Here is an 18,442-nt window from a genome sequence, read left to right as displayed (position 1 = left end):
CATTGGAAATATTTGAAATTCTGTTTTCTATAGTGTTAAAAACCATAAAACACTCATGGGAAATTTCAACCAAATATGTGTAAGTCCTGTCCATTGAAAAGTATAAAACAATCCTAAGAGAAACTAAGCAAAATTTCAATAAATGAAGGGATATACTGTGTTCATGGACGGAAAGATTTTTTTAAAATCTTAAAAGATCATTTTAAGTTGTTACTTCTCAAATTAACTGATTAGTTCATTATGATATGAATTATAATCACAGGAACCTTTTTTTTTAGAAATTTACAAGCAGTTTTAGAATTCTAAAGAAAATGGAGAGGAACCAGACCAGTCAAAGCAATCTTGGAAACATAGTGCATATGTGGAGGACATACACTAACTGATTTTGAAATTTACTTTAACAATATAATGGTAAAAGCAATGTGGTAATGGCATAAGGATAAGTACGGATGAAATGGAGAAATCAAACAGATCCATATTTGTATGATAAATTGATTTGAAACAAAGGCAAAAAATAATTCAATGGCAAAAAGGATATCTTTTCAATAACTGGTACTGGAACAATGGGATACTTATTTTTTCATTTCTTCTTTTTTTTTTTTAATCTGTTTTATCCCTCTAGATTTTTTCTGTGTCTTTTTTCTTTTTTTTTTTTTTGCTTTTTTTTTTTTTTAGGTCTTTTTCCCCCACAGTCTGTTACATTTACTTCACCATTCAGTAATTCATTCTTGATAACCACAAATGACATAGACTCAAAACAAAACAACACACATAGCATAATGGGTAATAGCAAAGGAATTATTGCAAAGAATATGGCTGGCATAAAGGGTCCTGAAAAAGCATGACTTATAAATATTATCATGGAGTCTAAGTGACAAAGAGTAGCTTCAAAACCCTTGAAAACAAAATATGTGTTTTATTGTTCTTGTTTTCATTGTCATTTCCCTATTTTGTTTTGCTTTGGGACCTATTATTTTCTGAAATTGTGAATACAAAACATAACAACAGAGTGTCTCATTTTGAGAGGCTTGTGAATAACAGAGGCCACTTAGTGGGGCTCTATGAAACACATGCCATGGATAGTGGCCTATTCATACACACCTTCATGTATTACTGGTCAAGCTCTGAGCAGCAAGCAGAAAGAAAAACACAGATAAATAAGAATCTTCCTTATCTTCCAAGAAGTCATCCTATAGATCTATACATACGAATGTAAACCAGCAATTTACATCTAGTCAGTGTGGGGAATGGTATGATAGATTGGGACTCAGAAGGTATGGCACCCCAGACAGAGACCAACTAAGTCCTGTGAGGAGTGGATGTGAATTACAAAAGAACATTATATAGTATATGTTAAAATGTCTGGAGTAAAAATAAGGCTTCTAAGTGTAAGTGCCTCTGAAATGATCCTTTAAGAAAAGTGGCCTCTGTCCAAGTTCTGAAATAATTAAGGAGTAGTGCTATATTTCAGGTAGTGGACAAGCTAATATATGTATTTCGTACATTGTTCTTTAACCCTTGCAGCAAATATGTGAAGTATCTGTTATTAACTGAAGCCTAGAAAAGTTAAGTAATAGGGATTACCACCGCAAATTAGGGATTTAAATCTAGTTTTAACTAATGCCAAGGGCTGGCTTCTTTCCTTTGCACTAGTGATTTTAAAACTGGGTCTTTTTGTCCCCTAGAGTACATTTGACAATGTCTGGAGATATGTTTGGTTGTCACAACTGGGAGAGGGGTGCTCTTGGTGTCAATGAACAAAGGCCAAGAATGCTACTAAACATTCCACAGTGTACATGCTCTTCCCCACAACAGAGGATTATCCATCCCAAAGTGTCAGTAATGCCAAAGTTGAGAAACTCTGCATTATACCAGCCAAACATGTTTTCTTCAGGAAGAAGGGAGAGTGTTCTGAAGAGATTCGAGAGAACATCAGTTTTCACAGCTACAGTTGAATGCTATGACAAAGAATCTGAAATGTATGCTAATACCACTATGCTGAGTCAACAATACATTATAATTTTCTTCTAAATTCTGTTCCCCTGTAAACCCAGAGGATACGTACATATTGCTGCTATGAATTGTTCTCCTCACATTCTCTTCAAGAAAAAATTCAGAAACTACTGATTCATAGATACAAAGACACACACACACATATCACACCAACATAAAAATAAATGTCAGTATAATCAGAAACCACATTTTGATTGTGAAATTGTGTGTAATTCCTGACAATTTAACATTAAATATTAAATATGCTTTATAAAATTTTTAAACGATTGGTAGTATACATTTTTAGAACACAACATGCCAAATCCTGTACATCTAATGCAAAATACTAGAAGCAATTCCATTTGTAGAAAAAGTTCTTGATTTCCACACCAGGGAGAATTTAGAGAAGGAGCAGTGATCCAAGAAGCTAACCAATTCATTTCAGTGCTACCAGTACACACAGAAGAGATGGAAAAAAAAGGGAGGGGGTGAGAAACGGGAAATGAAGATGGTAGAAAGCTCATTCCAATTATTATAGATCGAAAATACAAAGCCAGCCAAAGGGTGAGATTTCATGGCCCATGGGCTGACCTCTAGTAGGCTGTCAACTGCAGCACATTACCACATAGGAAGCTAAGACAGTTTAGGGTTTAGTGAGAAAAAAAAAAAAAAAAAAAAACAGTAGGTAAACGTGGCACATTTCTGTATAGTTAGCAATAATTTTTCCAAAGACAACTATTAGTATTCCCATAAAGAATATTATACTTCTGATTCTTATATCGTGTGATAATAATGGCTATTATGATGTTGTATAGTTATCCACTTAATTGTCCTTTGTAATTTTTCCCTTAAGAATATAGTGCTTGGCTTAAAGCAAAGATTTGAAATCACAAAGTCTCCAATACTTTGAGGGAAGTTAAATTAAATATGGGCTAACTGCTCAATTACCCAGCTAATTAAATTATTTTCTTCTGTTCCTTTTCCCCTTCTCTCTCCTTTCCTTCTCTCTCTCTCACTCTAAACCCAAAAAGGCTTTTGGTGACAAACAGAATTTGTTGGAATTTGATATATTATCCATTAACAATTTCATTCACTATAATGATGACAGATATATTCATACCTCAGGTAAAATATATATATTTATTTCCATTTGGTATTTTAACTGATCTATTTCAAGAGTTTAAGTTCTTTTATTTTTTAAGAGTGTAAATTCTTAATGTAAATTGATTTTTATGCAGTCTGGAAGGAGTTAATCCTTCCAAGGAATTTTTGAGTGAGAAAAATTCTATCTCTATACCCTAAAACTTCTCCCATTGTGAATATTTCCCTTAGGCAATCATTTATTTCTATATCACGTAGGTAAGTTAGCACTTTTGCATTAATTTTTTATCTTTGCCTAAGTGAACTACATTGTCTGTTAAGTGTCTATTTTGTATCTTTGTCTACTTAAGTGAATTCTGACCAACAGACACAAAAATGTTAGACTTGTTGCTTTAGAATAGATTGTTTCTCAAGTATAAAACATGAATAATCATTATATAGAACTATTAGGGGATTTTTATTCTAACCATAACCTCATGATTCTTTATCACACTACATGCCAATTTCAAAAACAATAAAAAGTATCCTTTAAAACATTAAATACAACAAAACCCTGAAAATATAAACTAGGTATAAAAATGTATGTTTTTAGTCTTACTATTGAGTACAACTTCAGGACTAAATGGAGAGATGAGGAGTGTTGTAATAAAATTTCAGCTGCTAACTTCTGACATAAAGAATAGCATTTAAACTATTTATTTACTTTGGACACTAAGAATATGGGGTTTTTAACACTTTTGAAAACACATCACACCTGAGAAAGGGAGCTGGAAAAAAACAAACAAAAACAAAACAAACAAGGAAAGAAGCCTCTATTCATGAGGAAAGGGCATTCCGCCTTCTGATCCCGAAAGTTACAACTGGGGAGGGTGGTAAGAACACTGACACCCCCAAATATCCAGAGATAAGTGTGAGCCTAAGATTGGGGCTTAAACAGATAATTAACTCCACATGCGTCACAGGGGCAACAGTGGTGAGTGATATTGAAAGGTGGAGAGAGGCCCTCACTGGCGGGCATGCGAAGTAACAGGAGAGCAGACAGAAAATTTTTTTGCAAACCATCGCTAACCTAAACACAAGGTAATAAGGGAGGAATTTAAAGCCTCTTGTACACGAAGAGCAAAGATAGCAAAAACAAAGGTTACATGAAGTTTAAGATACAAAGTAATGTATCTGTGATCTTTTTATAACAGTCTGATTAATTTCTAGGAATGCACCATATTTACTTTCTTTTTTCTTGCCAAATCCCAAACTGTCTTAGCTTTCAATATGGCAGTGTATCACAGTTGACAGCTTTTAGATATCAGTTTGAATGCCATGAGAAGCTCACTCAAGAGCTGATCTTTTTGATTCAGTCTTAATCATCAGAATTCTTGACTGTCTTCATTTTCCTTATTTCTCCCACATCTCTTCAATGTGTACTGGTGGCACTGAAAAGAATTGATATTCTTGGATCATTCACTGCTCCTGTAAATTTCACCTAGGATGGAATTTCAGGACATTTTCTTTTTGTAAATGAGATTATTGCCAGGATTTTGCATTCATTGCAAAATGGGACTTTATCAAATTAAAAACTCTTAAAAAAAAAGACACTATGTGAATAGAAAGTAAAAAACTGGGAGAATATATTTGAAAATAATATATATGACAAAAGTCTTATATACATAATGCTTTTTTTAATTTTGTTCTTATTTTTCTAGGTTTTTGAGAAGGAAGTTTGGATTAATTTGAGACTTTTCTTTGTACATGTATTTAGTGTTGTAAATTTCTCAATACTGCACTAGCTGTGTCCCACATAGTTTGAAATTCCTTATGCCATTTTCATTCAGTTCAGTGTATTTTTTTTTATTTCTCCTGAAACTTTCTCTCTTTATCCTAAATTAAAAATGTATTGTTTTGTTTCTAAGTATTTGTAGATTTTCCTATTATCTTCCTATTTCTACTTTGATTCTATTGAGGTTGGAAGACACATTCTGTATGATTTCAGTTCTTGTAAATTAGTGGAGATTTTATTTATGGCCCAGTTTTTCATCTATCTTGGTGGAAGTTCTTTGAAAATTGGAAAAAAAATGTGTATTTTGCTGTTGTTTAGTGGAATATTCTATAAATGTCAATTGAATAGTGCTGGTTGATATTGTCGATTTTTTTCTGATTTTCTTGGTTGTTCTATCAATTTTTGATGGAGAGGAGTTGAAGTCTTCCATGATAACTGTGCGATTCTATTTATCTTTTGTTCCACATGTATCACATATGTTGCAGTTCTGTTTCTTGGTGCATATACATTTGGACTTGCTGTCTTTCCTGTGGATGGGTCTTGCATGGCAGTAGGAGAGGAAGAGAGCTCCCTGGGGTCCTTATTATAAACGATTAATCACATACAGGACTCCACCTTCATGATCTAATTACCTCTCAAAGTTCCACCTTCTAATACCATCACCTTGGGGATTAGGCTTCAACTGTAAATTTGGGGGGGACACAAACGTTCAGCCCGCCGCACTGTCCGACTCTTCACATCTCAATAGAGATCTCACTCCCCCAGAAAAGACAATTCTGACCTATACAAAACGGTCAGGTGTTTTCCTTTCATAAATGCCTGATAATTTCTTTCATAGGATTTATCATAATCTGTAGTAAGTTATATGAGTATATTAAGGATGTATTTTTTCCTTTTTCCATTTAAATGTAAGCTCCATGAGGGCAGGAACCATGCTTGTATTATTTGTGGCTGTATTCTCAGTGCTGAGCGGTGTCTGGTAGCCAGCAAATAGTCATTGATTGAATTAACATTTACTTCCAATAATAATATAAAGATATATATATTGTTGTCTCATAAAAGATATTTTATACTGTATTAAAAACATGAAAATGATGGATATGAAAGACAGAGTTTGTTGATTTGCTTGCACATGCAAGTAATGGATCATTTAGTCACAGAAAACTTCTCAGAAAAGTTCACAATTTATTAATCTCTTTTTTATTCTATTGCAAGTTGCACCTGTAAACTTATATAATAAAGTACAATACCACTTATTTTCTATTTGAAATAATTTACAATCCACTTAGGTTAACATAATATTAAGTTAATTGCGGAGCAGATAATAGCATTTATTCTACCTAGTATTGAATACATACTATCCCTCTGGTATGCTGAAAAAATCATATCCAATATAAACTTGTTTCATTTTTTAATTATTATTTTTATTTAAATTTAATTAGCCAAGGTATAGTACATCATTGGTTTTTGATATAATGTTCAATGGTTCATCAGTTCAGTATAACACCCAGTGCTCATAACTGCTCATCACATCACATGCCCTCCTTAATGCCCATCCCCCAATTACCCCCCACACCCACCTCCCTTTCCGCAACCCTCAGTTTTTTTCCCCAGAGTCAAAAGCCTCATATGGTTTGTCTCCCTCTCCGATTTCTTCCCATTCAATATTCCCTCCCCTTCCCCTATGGTCCTCTGTGCTATCCTTATGTTCCACATATGAGTGAAACCATATGATAATTATGTTTTTCTGCTTGACTTATTTCACTTAGTATAATCCCCTCCAGTTCCATCCATGTCGATGCAAATGGTAGACAGTCATCCTTTCTGATGGCTGAGTAATATTCCATTGCATATATGAACCACATCTTCTTTATCCATTCATCTGTTGAAAGACATCTCGGCTCCTTCCACAGTTTGGCTATTGTGGACATCGCTGCTATGAACACTGGGGTGCATATGCTCCTTCTTTTCACTACATCTGTATCTTTAGGGTAAACTTGTTTAATTTTTAACTCTTAGTTGTGTTGGCCTTCTATTGTTATCACATTTATGAACTATGTAAGAGCAACAACAATAGACTGAAGGAGAAAAGAGAGGATAAAGAAGAGTAGATGTGAAAATGGGAAGGGAGAGGTGATGTATCTTTGAATGTCAATCTTCCTAGCTTAGAGCCAGCAAAAAGAGTATTATTAAATATTTGTTATATTCAACCAAGGCCTCAAAAATTAAGAATGGGAGGATGCAGAAAATGTGGTGTAAAAGGGGGCACTACTGAGGTAGATGTGGGAGCAATGAAAAATGAAAATAATTGTTAATGGAAGAAAGAATGAAAAATATAACAATCAGTGGAGGAATGCATTATGTAATGTATTCTGTACATTGTAAATCCCTCAGATAAATTTGTATTATTCCTAGGCTACATTAATGTAATGAATTTATATTCTAAGAAGAACTGGTCAAAGTTTTCAGGCAACGTAATGTTTCTGTATAACTTTTAATTTGATGAAGTAGCTATAGAAAGTAACTTCATTCCTTTTTTAGAATATAGAAGGACATAGTTTATCAGTCATCATGTTTATATGATTCTAGTATCATTACTATAAAATGCTTTAAACACTATTTACCCATTCTTCTACAGAGCTTACTTTGAGTAAGTGGAATTAGTGTTTTTAACCTACATTAGCTAAAAGATTTCTAGATTTGAGTACATCTTTCATCTTCCCTGTTTTGTAAGGGTGAATCAATAAAATAGCTCTGTACCTGCACAAGTTGGAACAATTTCAGAAAAAGGGAAATTTACCCTTTTGCTGCTGATGTCACTGTCATAGAAGTTATGGTGACAGCGGAGAAACCACATTTTCAGCCATATTCTCATGATGGAGCAGTGAGAGAGAGAGAAATGGATCAGTAAGTTTCCTTCTCTGTCACAACTACAAACAGACAGGAGCAACAGTTATTCATTCTTATAAGTAAAGATAGTAGCAGCCCCCACTGTGAATGTGATTATAAAATTCATTCCTCTACAAAATGCATAAATTTCCAAGAATCCCTGTAGAGCCTTCTAGCGTCACTTGCAAAGAAGCATTTGAAGAGGTTTTAGTATTTGTTTAGAGATTTCTGCTCAATGCTAATACTTCTTACATCTGCAATTATGGTAAAATTCTACTTGCATGTACACACAAAAACACACACACACACGTTGATCTTTTCTAAAACCTTGCTCAACTTAATATTAGCTTAAATATAATTAGCCTTAAGATAAATTCAAGGGGGAGTCTGCTTCATCTTAGAGTTATATTTTAAGAAGATGTACCAATAACCACTCAGTTTGAGCTTATCAATGGCAATAGGGATTTTAAAGATAAGGTATATCATGCCCAACTCAGAAGAAAAGGCTGGACGATTACTTTACCAGCAATTAGAGATTATTTAACTACTTAATTTCCAGAAATGAATTATTGAATATATAGGAGAGACATAGAAACATTTTATGTAGGGTCAGAAGGAAATATAATTATCAACATTCATTGTATTCAGTCATCTATCACCATAGATATCAAGGCTAAAACTTAGTTTTTTTTATATAAGTGAGTATATTATAGAATTGCGTTATATAGTGTACCTAAAGCAATTCATACTTCATGGAAAATGCTTGTAAAGTTTGAAAAATGTCTAAAATCTTATGCGAAAACTTGCTTTGAAGGAAATGTATGCAATATTCTGAATGGAGTGTTTATGATAAATCTTAATCAGATTCTCTTTGTGTTCATAAACCCCCAATCCCAGTGTTAAAAAGCCCCAGTACTAAAGTATTTGGGATTCAGAGGAACCATTCTTACAAAAAATTAAAGGGAAGAGATTACATATTGACAAGAAGAATTTAATAAATTAGAAATGTCAGTACTCAAAAGGAAGGAAGCATTTATAAAATGGAGTGTCACCCAGAAAACCAACAATAAAAGGGGAGGAACAAATTGACTAAACAGCTATTCATACAAAGTTGCTTCTTGAGTTAGACTGTTTGACATAACTAGTATTATAAAGTCATGTGACCAGTGTACCCATAAACACTTCCTTGACATAATTATGAAAAAAGACTTGCCTCAACTTGCTTGTTCTAACAAGCATGATTCTATACCCACTGCACATTTCTTACTTCAAGAGAAAGAAGAACTTACCCAGCATCCCCCTAGTACACACACGTGTTCATGACACACTTGTAGACAAACACCCACACATCTGCATTTACTCTTTAGCATTGTGGACATTTAGCACACAACTGGTCACATATGAGTTGTTCATTAAACTCTGATGCATAGAATTGATAAATTAAAGCGAAGTCTCAATTTGTTTAGTTCACAGACACATATTGTTATCCCAGATACAGACAGATATTGATTCCTTGGGATGGTTGCCACAATTAGGACACTCCAGACTCCCGGTAAAATTTAGAGTTAGTGCTTATAATAACATTAGCATTGATGGTATCTTTCAAATAAAGCATGGAATATATCGGGTAATATCTTCAGATGCATAAACTATGATAATCATGTTAAAGTACTTTATGGGACAGTAATGCCTCTTTTTATTGATAAATTAAATCGATAAAACACACCTATGTTTTACTTCTTGACACAAGAGATGGGATATTTAGGTAACATATCACCAACATTAGGTGTTTTCTGGAATTGTATTGAAATATGCTAAACTTCAGTAAAGCCTTAAGAACCTATCAGAAAACGGTAAAATGATAAAATAATCTTGCTATGGAAAATTGGCAGGTATTCTAATCTTGAAAGAAATTGCAGCTAATATTAGCCATAAAGAGTTGATAAAGTCATAAAGAATGTGAGATTATCCCAAAATTTTCAAATTTAAAATATGTCTAAAGTGTGGTTATCTATCAACAAAACAAAATACACAAGGCTGACTCTAACAAGTTTCAAGATACAACTGGCTGTCCATTAATTTCAAGATCCCAACTACAGTTTTCTGTAGACCACAGAACAATAAGTGCAATATAACTAAGTAGTGAAGGACACCCAACAAAGACTTACTCAGTTTTACTATGTGCTGTATACTAGAAAGACACTTGCCTTGGATCATCTCATATAACTCCATCAGGGGACACAGCAGTCTGTTGTCAGTAGTTTGGGGGCAGTCACAAAACTAGAGCCAAGTCAAGAATTCTGGGAAGAAAAACACTTTACTGTAGGAATTATGGTTTACAGAATCTTGGCTTGCTCAACACAGAGGTAAGAGTGCTGCCAACGTCAGGGGAACTGCCGCTGAAAAGACAAAGCAGCAGATACTGAATCCCTCGCTGTACAAAAGGAATTGTTTCTCAAAATCTCACCCAGAAACTGCTGCAATTCTCCAAAATCTCTGAAAAATTTCACACCAACCATCTCAAAATACTGCTGCAAAATAAGTAGAAAACAAATAATGAGAATTCTCTGTGAATGTCGCATCTGGCCACAACTGCCTCTGTTCCAGTCCATCTCATGCGAAGCACTTTAATTTGATGATGAAGTATGGCTGCACACACCCAAATCCATGGCTTGCTGCGTCTGATTACATTCAATTCATGATGGGTTTCTCTTAGTGTCATGGTGCCTTGAGAGCTATGGACGAGTATTCTGTATCTGCGGGGGTCCAGCACCAAGCTTTAACTGTTAATCACAAGGTGGGGAGATACCTGCAGAAGAGAACTTGGATTTGCTTTAAAGTACAAAATATATTTGCTATAGGCACTTAAAGCACGCTTGGATTCATTGAGTCAAACGGCAAAGGCAGAATAGCTAACATGGAAACTTAGACCTATTCCAAACTTACAGTTTAATTGGCAAATGAGTCTGGATAGTAAGTCCAAACAAAGTATAGGTTTGCTGCTGAAATTCGGAGACCCAGTAAGTATGTGTCTTTTCTGTGAATATGTAAATACGGTGTTCATCTTGCAGATGCCTTATACCACTGAACCCATAGAGTCTTTGAATGCCTCCTAATGGTCATATGATATTTCTGAGCCTCTGGCATACATTTATCTTCTATGCATCTATTCTATATGCTAACTCCAACCGAACAGGTCCAATCGGAATGATTTTTGTCAAAATGGTGGATAAGCCTGAATAATTTGGGATGGAGAGCTGAAGAGTTGATTCTGCCCTGACTTAAGACACTGAAGCTTTGATTCTGTCCCTGCCAAGAAAAGACAAACTGCCTTTCAGAGTCTTTAAGTAAATACAGAGAAAAGAGCATTCTCAAGATCAACAGCAACATACATAGTACTTAGTACTCTTTTTATTTGATTTGAGTCACCAGTTGCTTCCCTTTATTGTTGAACATATGGAAAAGGTGAAGGAAAGTATGTTGTTGAGGGTAATACAAGTGAACGAGTACTACCTCCACTTTTAGTGGAGAGCGAGGAAGTGTCAGTCAGAGATGGAGAGAAGAGTGAGTCAGAGATAGAGGGTCAAGGAGTCAGAGGGAGATTTTTAAAGCCATATTTTAAAAAGTTAAAAGTAATAAAATTTGTTTTAGTGGGGCGCCTGGGTGGCTCAGTCATTAAGCGTCTGCCTTCGGCTCAGGTCATGATCCCAGGGTCTTGGGATCGAGCCCCGCATCGGGCTCCCTGCTCCGCGGGAAGCCTGCTTCGCTTCTCCCTCTCCCACTCCTCCTGCTTGTGTTCCCTCTCTCACTGTGTCTCTCTCTGTCAAATAAATAAATAAAATCTTTAAAAAAAAATTTGTTTTAGTAATATGTTATACTTAATCCATCAAAAACCATTATCTAAACATGTAGTCAGTATAATAATTATTAACAAAATATTTTTACATTCTTTTTGATAGTACCAAGACTTTGAACTCCAGGATGTATTCCATAGATACAGAATATCTCAAATCGAATGCTAAATTTTCATGGGAAGTACTTGATTTGTATTCTGTATTGTTTCAGTTTTTAAATTTAAGCTATTTAATATTAAAGCAAATTAAAATTTTAATTCCTTAGTTTTACTAGCAATGTTTCAAGTGCTCAGTAGCCACATGTGGCTGGTGTCTGCCATATTGGATGGTGCGGCCCTAGAATATTTCTCAACAAGCTTCTTATAGCACTTCTGCTCAGGCAGTCCATAATATAACTATATTTTTGTTTTTGTTTATTTTTAATTATGACCCAGGGTGTGAGTATATATATATCCCATATTAGCTATATTTTAATTTATGGAAATATGCCTTCCAAAACTATTTAAAATCTCTCCAGCTATTTATAGATGATAAGTTGACAAACTGACAGAAACCTCATACAGACAGATTTTTCAGAGACAGATATTTCAAATGTGTGAAATATGGTTAGAAAATGGTTTAATTGGAGGGGCACCTGGTGGCACAATCAGTTAAATATCCAACTCGGTTTTGGCTCAGGTTGTGATTTCAGGGTCTGGAGATCCTGAAGTCTGCTTAAGATTCTCTCTCCCTCTGCCCTCCCCCCCATGCATGTGCTTTCTCTCTCTAAAATAAATAAATAAATATATCTTTTAAAAAAGGAGGAAAAAGGGCGCCTGGGTGGTTCAGTTGGTTAAGCAACTGCCTTTGGCTCAGGTCATGATCCTGGAGTCCTGGGATCGAGTCCTGCATCGGGCTCCCTGCTCAGCGGGGAGTCTGCTTCTCCCTCTGACCTTCCCCCCTCTCATGTGCTCTCTCTCTCATTCTCTCTCTCAAATAAATAAATAAAATCTTTAAAAAAAAAAAGGAGGAGAAAGAAAATGGTTTAATTGTTAAAATTACTGCATTTTAGTAAAGTTCAGGACACAACACACAAGCTTTATCAATTAATATGAGAGTTATTTAAAAGAATAAAAGTGCACATTTATGTAAGCATGTATACATAGACACATAGTGGTGTGTATACTAATATGCACATTGTCTTATTAAACATTAATGATATATGTAAATTCTCATCACTAGTGTTGCATACAACCGTTTTGATTGTAATTCAATTATGCTAACTTTCCCTAAGTTTTTTCTGTGCAAACTTTACTTTCTCCATTAACTTTATAAATAATGTTAATCAAGGAAGCATTAATCCTTAGCCAATGTGGATGACTAAATTGTGCCCTCACAGCCTTATTTACATTTTTATTCCATCTATCACATTCAGTATAGTTAGAGTCTTATCTGGTAAGAAAATGAACAATCCCCTAATAAAAGCAATGACCTCAACGTCAAAACAGCTATGACGTTCAAGAACCTCAACATAAATGTACAGTAGTGTTCGCCAATTATAATCGCTCTAAGAGAGGAAACTATGTGGGCATACATGAAATAATCAAATTTTCAAAATGTCCATTTTAGGGTGCCTGGGTGGCTCAGTCGTTAAGTGTCTGCCTTCCGCTCAGGTCATGGCCCCAGCGTCCTGGGATCGAGCCCCGCAACGGGCTCCCTGCTCGGCGGGAAGCCTGATTCTCCCTCTCCCACTCCCGCTGCTTCTTTTCCCTCTCTCGCTGTGTCTCTTTCTCTGTCAAATAAATAAATAAAATCTTAAAAACAAACAAACAAAAATGTCCATTTTACTTGTTTGCAGATATAATGTTTTAAAGAATTTAAACTTCCTTCCTAGGAATAAAACTGTCCTGATAAATACGACCACTTTAAACAGGAAAAAGAACTAAGATAGAGAAATATAATTGAGAAGCACATTAAGAAAAAATTAGCTGGTACCTTGTTGATTTAATTTAGCACAAATTTTTTTTCATAATTTAGACTCAATATGCAGAAACATTTATTTCAATATTTTTAAGTATGCTGATAGAAAGAAATACCATAGCTTGATTTATTCATTCTTATATATTACTTGAACTCTGGTTTCAGTAAAATAAAGAGAATTTATATAATGCCAAAATTATATTTTCAGATTTTGGAAAGGGAAATTTTGCTTAAGCATGGCAGTATAAAAATTAAAAAAAAAATTTAGAGTATTCAGTTGTGGAACTTTTCCAGATAAATTTGCAACACCATTTAAAAAAATGGAAAATAAAAGCTTTTTTTGAGGAAAAAAAATCAGTAAAAATTAAATTAGCTCAGTATCCAGAAGTACAAAGTAAAAATGTTTTTTTTCCATTCCTCCCCCTAAGTAAAACTAAAAGCTCTGGACATTATATGTAAAATAAATCCTAAAAAAAAAAAAAAAAAATCAAAGTAGAGAGCAAAAGACCAACCAGCTAGGGATTTCACTGTCCAAGATCCTTGGTATCCAAGGACTGACTGGATAGTGAATTTCCTGGGTTTTCTTACTGCTTTTGACTTGAAAATGAAATGATGAGCACCTCGAAATATCCATGGGTGCAGACAAAAGTAGCCCACTCTAGTCAAAGGAGTAGCGAAGGGGTAACCTAACAAGACGGAACCAAACATCATAAATAAAACTATAAAACTGTGACCCCACCACCAACCCCATGAGCAAAGGCCAAGTGGATAAACTTCAGTTATAGGGGCACAGCTGCATGCCCTTAGCTGAATGGTTGATTTCTGCTTCTTCCAAACACAGCAGCAAGCTTACCAGAAATGATCATCCCAAGTGATATCTACCACCAATCAGGATGCCCTTTCTTTTTCATAGACATTATCTTTATTACAATTATATTACCATTTATTTTCTCATAATAATTAAATGTGTAATAACGGCCTGATTTATTTTTTCTATTTAAAAGATAATTATGTTTTTAAATGGATATAAGTGCACTTTTTCTTTAAGAATTGATACAGACATCAAAATCTTTCATAGAATTTGAGAAAATGTGAGCAAATTTAATTTGCCCATTCATCCATTCATTCAAAAATAATTTTGTGCATCTGTTCTGTTCTATGCTTTTGGACTTGAGCAAAATAGGCAAAAATTATCTGCTTTTCTGGCACTATGAATGAAAATTACAATAAATAAATTACATGGGGTAACAGAAGATGATAAGAACTATAGGAAAAATAATAGAGCATTTTATTGAGGGTATGGGATGTAATTTTAAACAGGGTAGTCAAGGGGCACCTGGGTGGCTCAGATGGTTAAGCGTCTGCCTTCGGCTCAGGTCATGATCCTAGGGTCCTGGAATCGAGCTTCTCCCTCTCCCTCTGCCTGCCGCTCCGCCTGCTTGTGCTCTCTCTCTCTCTGTGAAATAAAAACTAAAAAATCTTGAAAAATAAAAATAAAAAATAAATAAACAGGGTGGTCAAAATACATCCCACTGAGTATACGACATTTGAGCAAAGATATTTGAGTTATGTGAGAAGTCATGAAATGTAGAAAACTTTTGAGCAGAATTTCTGATGTAAATTGACACTGCTTTGTATAAACACCTTATTACCAAACATGTAAATTAAACCTCACAGTGGTGAAAGTATTTTTCTTAGGATAGAGGTGTTAACTTGCCTTCCATATACATACATATCCATATATCCATACCTATCTATCCACACTGTGTACACTCTTGATATATTTCGGGTTTGGCCCAGCAAACCCTGAGGCGGCAAATGAAAGGATTTCTCCAGACACGTTAGTAGGACAAAGGAGAGGGCCTGGGTACTAGACACTCTAGTGGTGAAAGGCCCCGAGCCAAACTCTGCTTCCACTTTTACTGTGAATGTTATCAATGCAACAAAGGAGTATTGTGTGATTAAGACAAGCTGTGCTCCTTACACACGACGCACGTGGGGACAGGGAGTACATGCGGTATTCGACCGCCATAGATGAATGTTTCTTCTAAGCATTTACTCCTTGGGAAAGTGTATTGAGCCACAACAAGGATCCGGCTGTTTTCAGCCCAGAAACTTTAAAGAAGATCCAATTTTCCAGATACTCCTTTGCTTTTCAACTAGTCTCATCCAGGGAGGCATGTGTTTATTAAATGTTATCTAACCAGGCATTATGAATTTCCATATATATATATATATATAATAAATAAACATATATGTCATATATATCTTACATATAATAAAAAATAAACTTTATATATATATACACGTATGTACTATATATATTTATTTAATTTTTGGATAATGCAAACAGCATTTTATGAGAAAAAATTAGCCAATTACTAACAAAGTGTCTATAACCATGCAAGTGTAGTTTGAATTTACCTAACTTGAACTAGTGTTGAATATTCATCATAGATTTTATGATGTACAAATTGCAACTGCCCATTGGAAGCCAAAGCAAACAAACAAAACAAAGCTTTGGGACTCTTAGATCTGTGTAGTCATTGATATGTTAATTGATGTGAACTAGATTTTAAAATTCCCGACTTTAAAAAGTTAATATTTAAAGTACTTAAAAAATTAAAGAAAACATGTCATGGTTGAACAATCTCTTTGTTTAATTAAGTTATTTTGCAAAATATTAAATTATTCAGTTTTATGTACTTAATGGTACATAAAGTACATAAAAGGTAATGTACTTAAGAGGCTGGTCAACTAATTGGAGAGATTATTTTTTTCCATGTTTGGAAGTACACTATCACAGACATGAAAGAGGATTTCAAAAGAGTTTAAACAACTTAAAAGAAATGTGATAATATTTTTAATAGAAAGGTTATTTTAAACTAATAAAAACTTGAAGCAATCAATTGTAGGCTGAAACAAAGATACATGTGAATTAATTTTCAGTTGCAATTCTGATTGTAATGTTTCTAGCATATTATATTATCTATATAACACACCCACCAATGAAAACCTAATATTTAAAGGCTATAGTAAAACATACTAAGTAAGCAGGTGTGATTTAAAATAAAAATAACAAAGGGTAATTAAGCCATCCGTTTGTTGTTGAGTCCATAGCCTAACTAAATTTTTCAGAGCAATTCAGTCTTGTTGGTTCAGGACTTCAGGTATGCTACATCAATCTGATAGAAGAATATCAGTTTGTTTTATATCACAAGCAAGAGAATTAGCCACATTCATATCCCCAGTCTATCTGCATGTAAGCCATTGTTTGATTCAATAAACCTCTGATTACCTCATTCATTCAAATATAACATTTCTTTGTAAATCCCCCAAATTTTGTCAGCAATATGACATTTATTTTCTAGAATCCACCAACTGCTCTACATTTCTACTTCACCCCCTTATAATCTTCTCAAATGGAATTTTGTTCACACAAACGCACACACACACACACCCTATTATCTGCAAGACCTGAACTACCAACCCCTTGAAATGAATGTCTTATTTTAATCACCACCCCCCTCTTCTTGTCTATAAATACGCTTTATTTGTGCCTCAGCATGTGAAAGATAGTATCATTAGCCATTTCAAATTTCTCGTTTTTAAAAGAAACTCTATGATACATAGCTTTTCCCCAGTGTAAATAATTCACCTTTCTGCCGTGATCAATCTCTCTAAACTTCCACAGCGTAATTTTCCAACTATTGCCTGTTAGTTTCCCTTCACCAAACTCTTTACATCTGCTATGACTTCTGTGCTCCTTCTTTGCCTATTTTACAAATAATCTTATTTAAGACTCACTTTAAATTAAACTTTTTATTATACTTTTTTATTGACCACCAAATGTGAAAGCAATTTCCCTTTACTTGAGAATCATACAGAATGAAAAATAGGTTGTTCATTTTATTCTCACCTTTTACAGCGTAGAAACTGGCAAGATTTAAACAGAACATATGGAAGGAAGACTGCTCATCACACTGTTCAATCTATTCTCTGTTGTGGAAGATGAAAAATAAGGTATATTTTGTGTCTCTCTGAATTTTAAAAGAATCTGCACATCCAACTACAGAATGAATTAGACCAAGGCATATGGACTCCTGGAAAGATGAAAAATGGCAAATAGTTAAACTAATAATCTTCAAATAATTATTTTAATGAGGGCAGGGAAAAATAATTTTCTATTAACAAGATTTGGTTTCTTCCTCTTATATCTAAATTAGCCAGTTATATGTGCATTTATTATGTGATTTTTCTGAAGCAGGCATTTTGTTAGAGAAAAGGAATATTAAGCAATTTTAACATATATATAAAAAATTTAAAATAACCTTTACAGCTGAATAGCATACTAATTTGTAATATCAGAACCAGAAATTCAGCTTGTGATTGTGTCTGGGGTGGAATTGATTTTTTTTTCTTCTTTTACTAATAGACTATATTTTTTAGAGTAGTTTTAGGTTTAGAGAAAAATGGAACAGAAAATACAGAGTTTTCATATACCTCCTTTTCCCTGACCTTCCTCCAGCCCCACAGTTTCCCTATTATTAACATCCTGCCTTTACTAGTGTGGCATTGATTATCAGATTCAACAAATGAGTAATGTCATGTATCCACATTTACAGGATTGAATGAAATATTTTCACTGTCTTAAAAATCCCCTGTGATCCAGCTATTCATTCTCCCCTCCTTCCCTCCCCCTGAAACATTGGCCACCCCTGATATTTTTACTATCTCTATAGATTTGCCTTTTTTGTATGTAGTTAAAACTATGTAATATGTAGACTTTGCAGATTGGCTTCTTTGCTTTAGAATTCATTCATTTGAGGTTTCTCCATGTTTGTTTGTTTTTTTTTTCTTTCCTGGCTTGAGA

At 34.3% G+C, this 18,442-nt stretch overlaps 1 long non-coding RNA gene across 1 annotated transcript in view; it reads left to right on the top strand.

The window, feature by feature from the left end:
- The window catches only part of LOC141373044 (uncharacterized), a 108,938-nt gene extending 91,346 nt beyond the window's left edge, over positions 1-17,592 (top strand). The window contains exon 3 of the long non-coding RNA XR_012378673.1: positions 17,498-17,592. This is a non-coding gene — a long non-coding RNA (uncharacterized lncRNA). The remainder of the gene's footprint in view (positions 1-17,497) is intronic.
- Positions 17,593-18,442: the final 850 nt, after the last annotated feature.

The sequence above is a fragment of the Callorhinus ursinus genome, unplaced genomic scaffold (assembly GCF_003265705.2).
Source record: "Callorhinus ursinus isolate GAN/ISIS: 27379988/994484 unplaced genomic scaffold, GSC_fseal_2.0 scaffold7, whole genome shotgun sequence".
NCBI lineage: Eukaryota > Metazoa > Chordata > Mammalia > Carnivora > Otariidae > Callorhinus > Callorhinus ursinus.
Note: the sequence above shows the minus strand (reverse complement) of the source record. Positions and strands in the feature narration are given on the sequence as shown.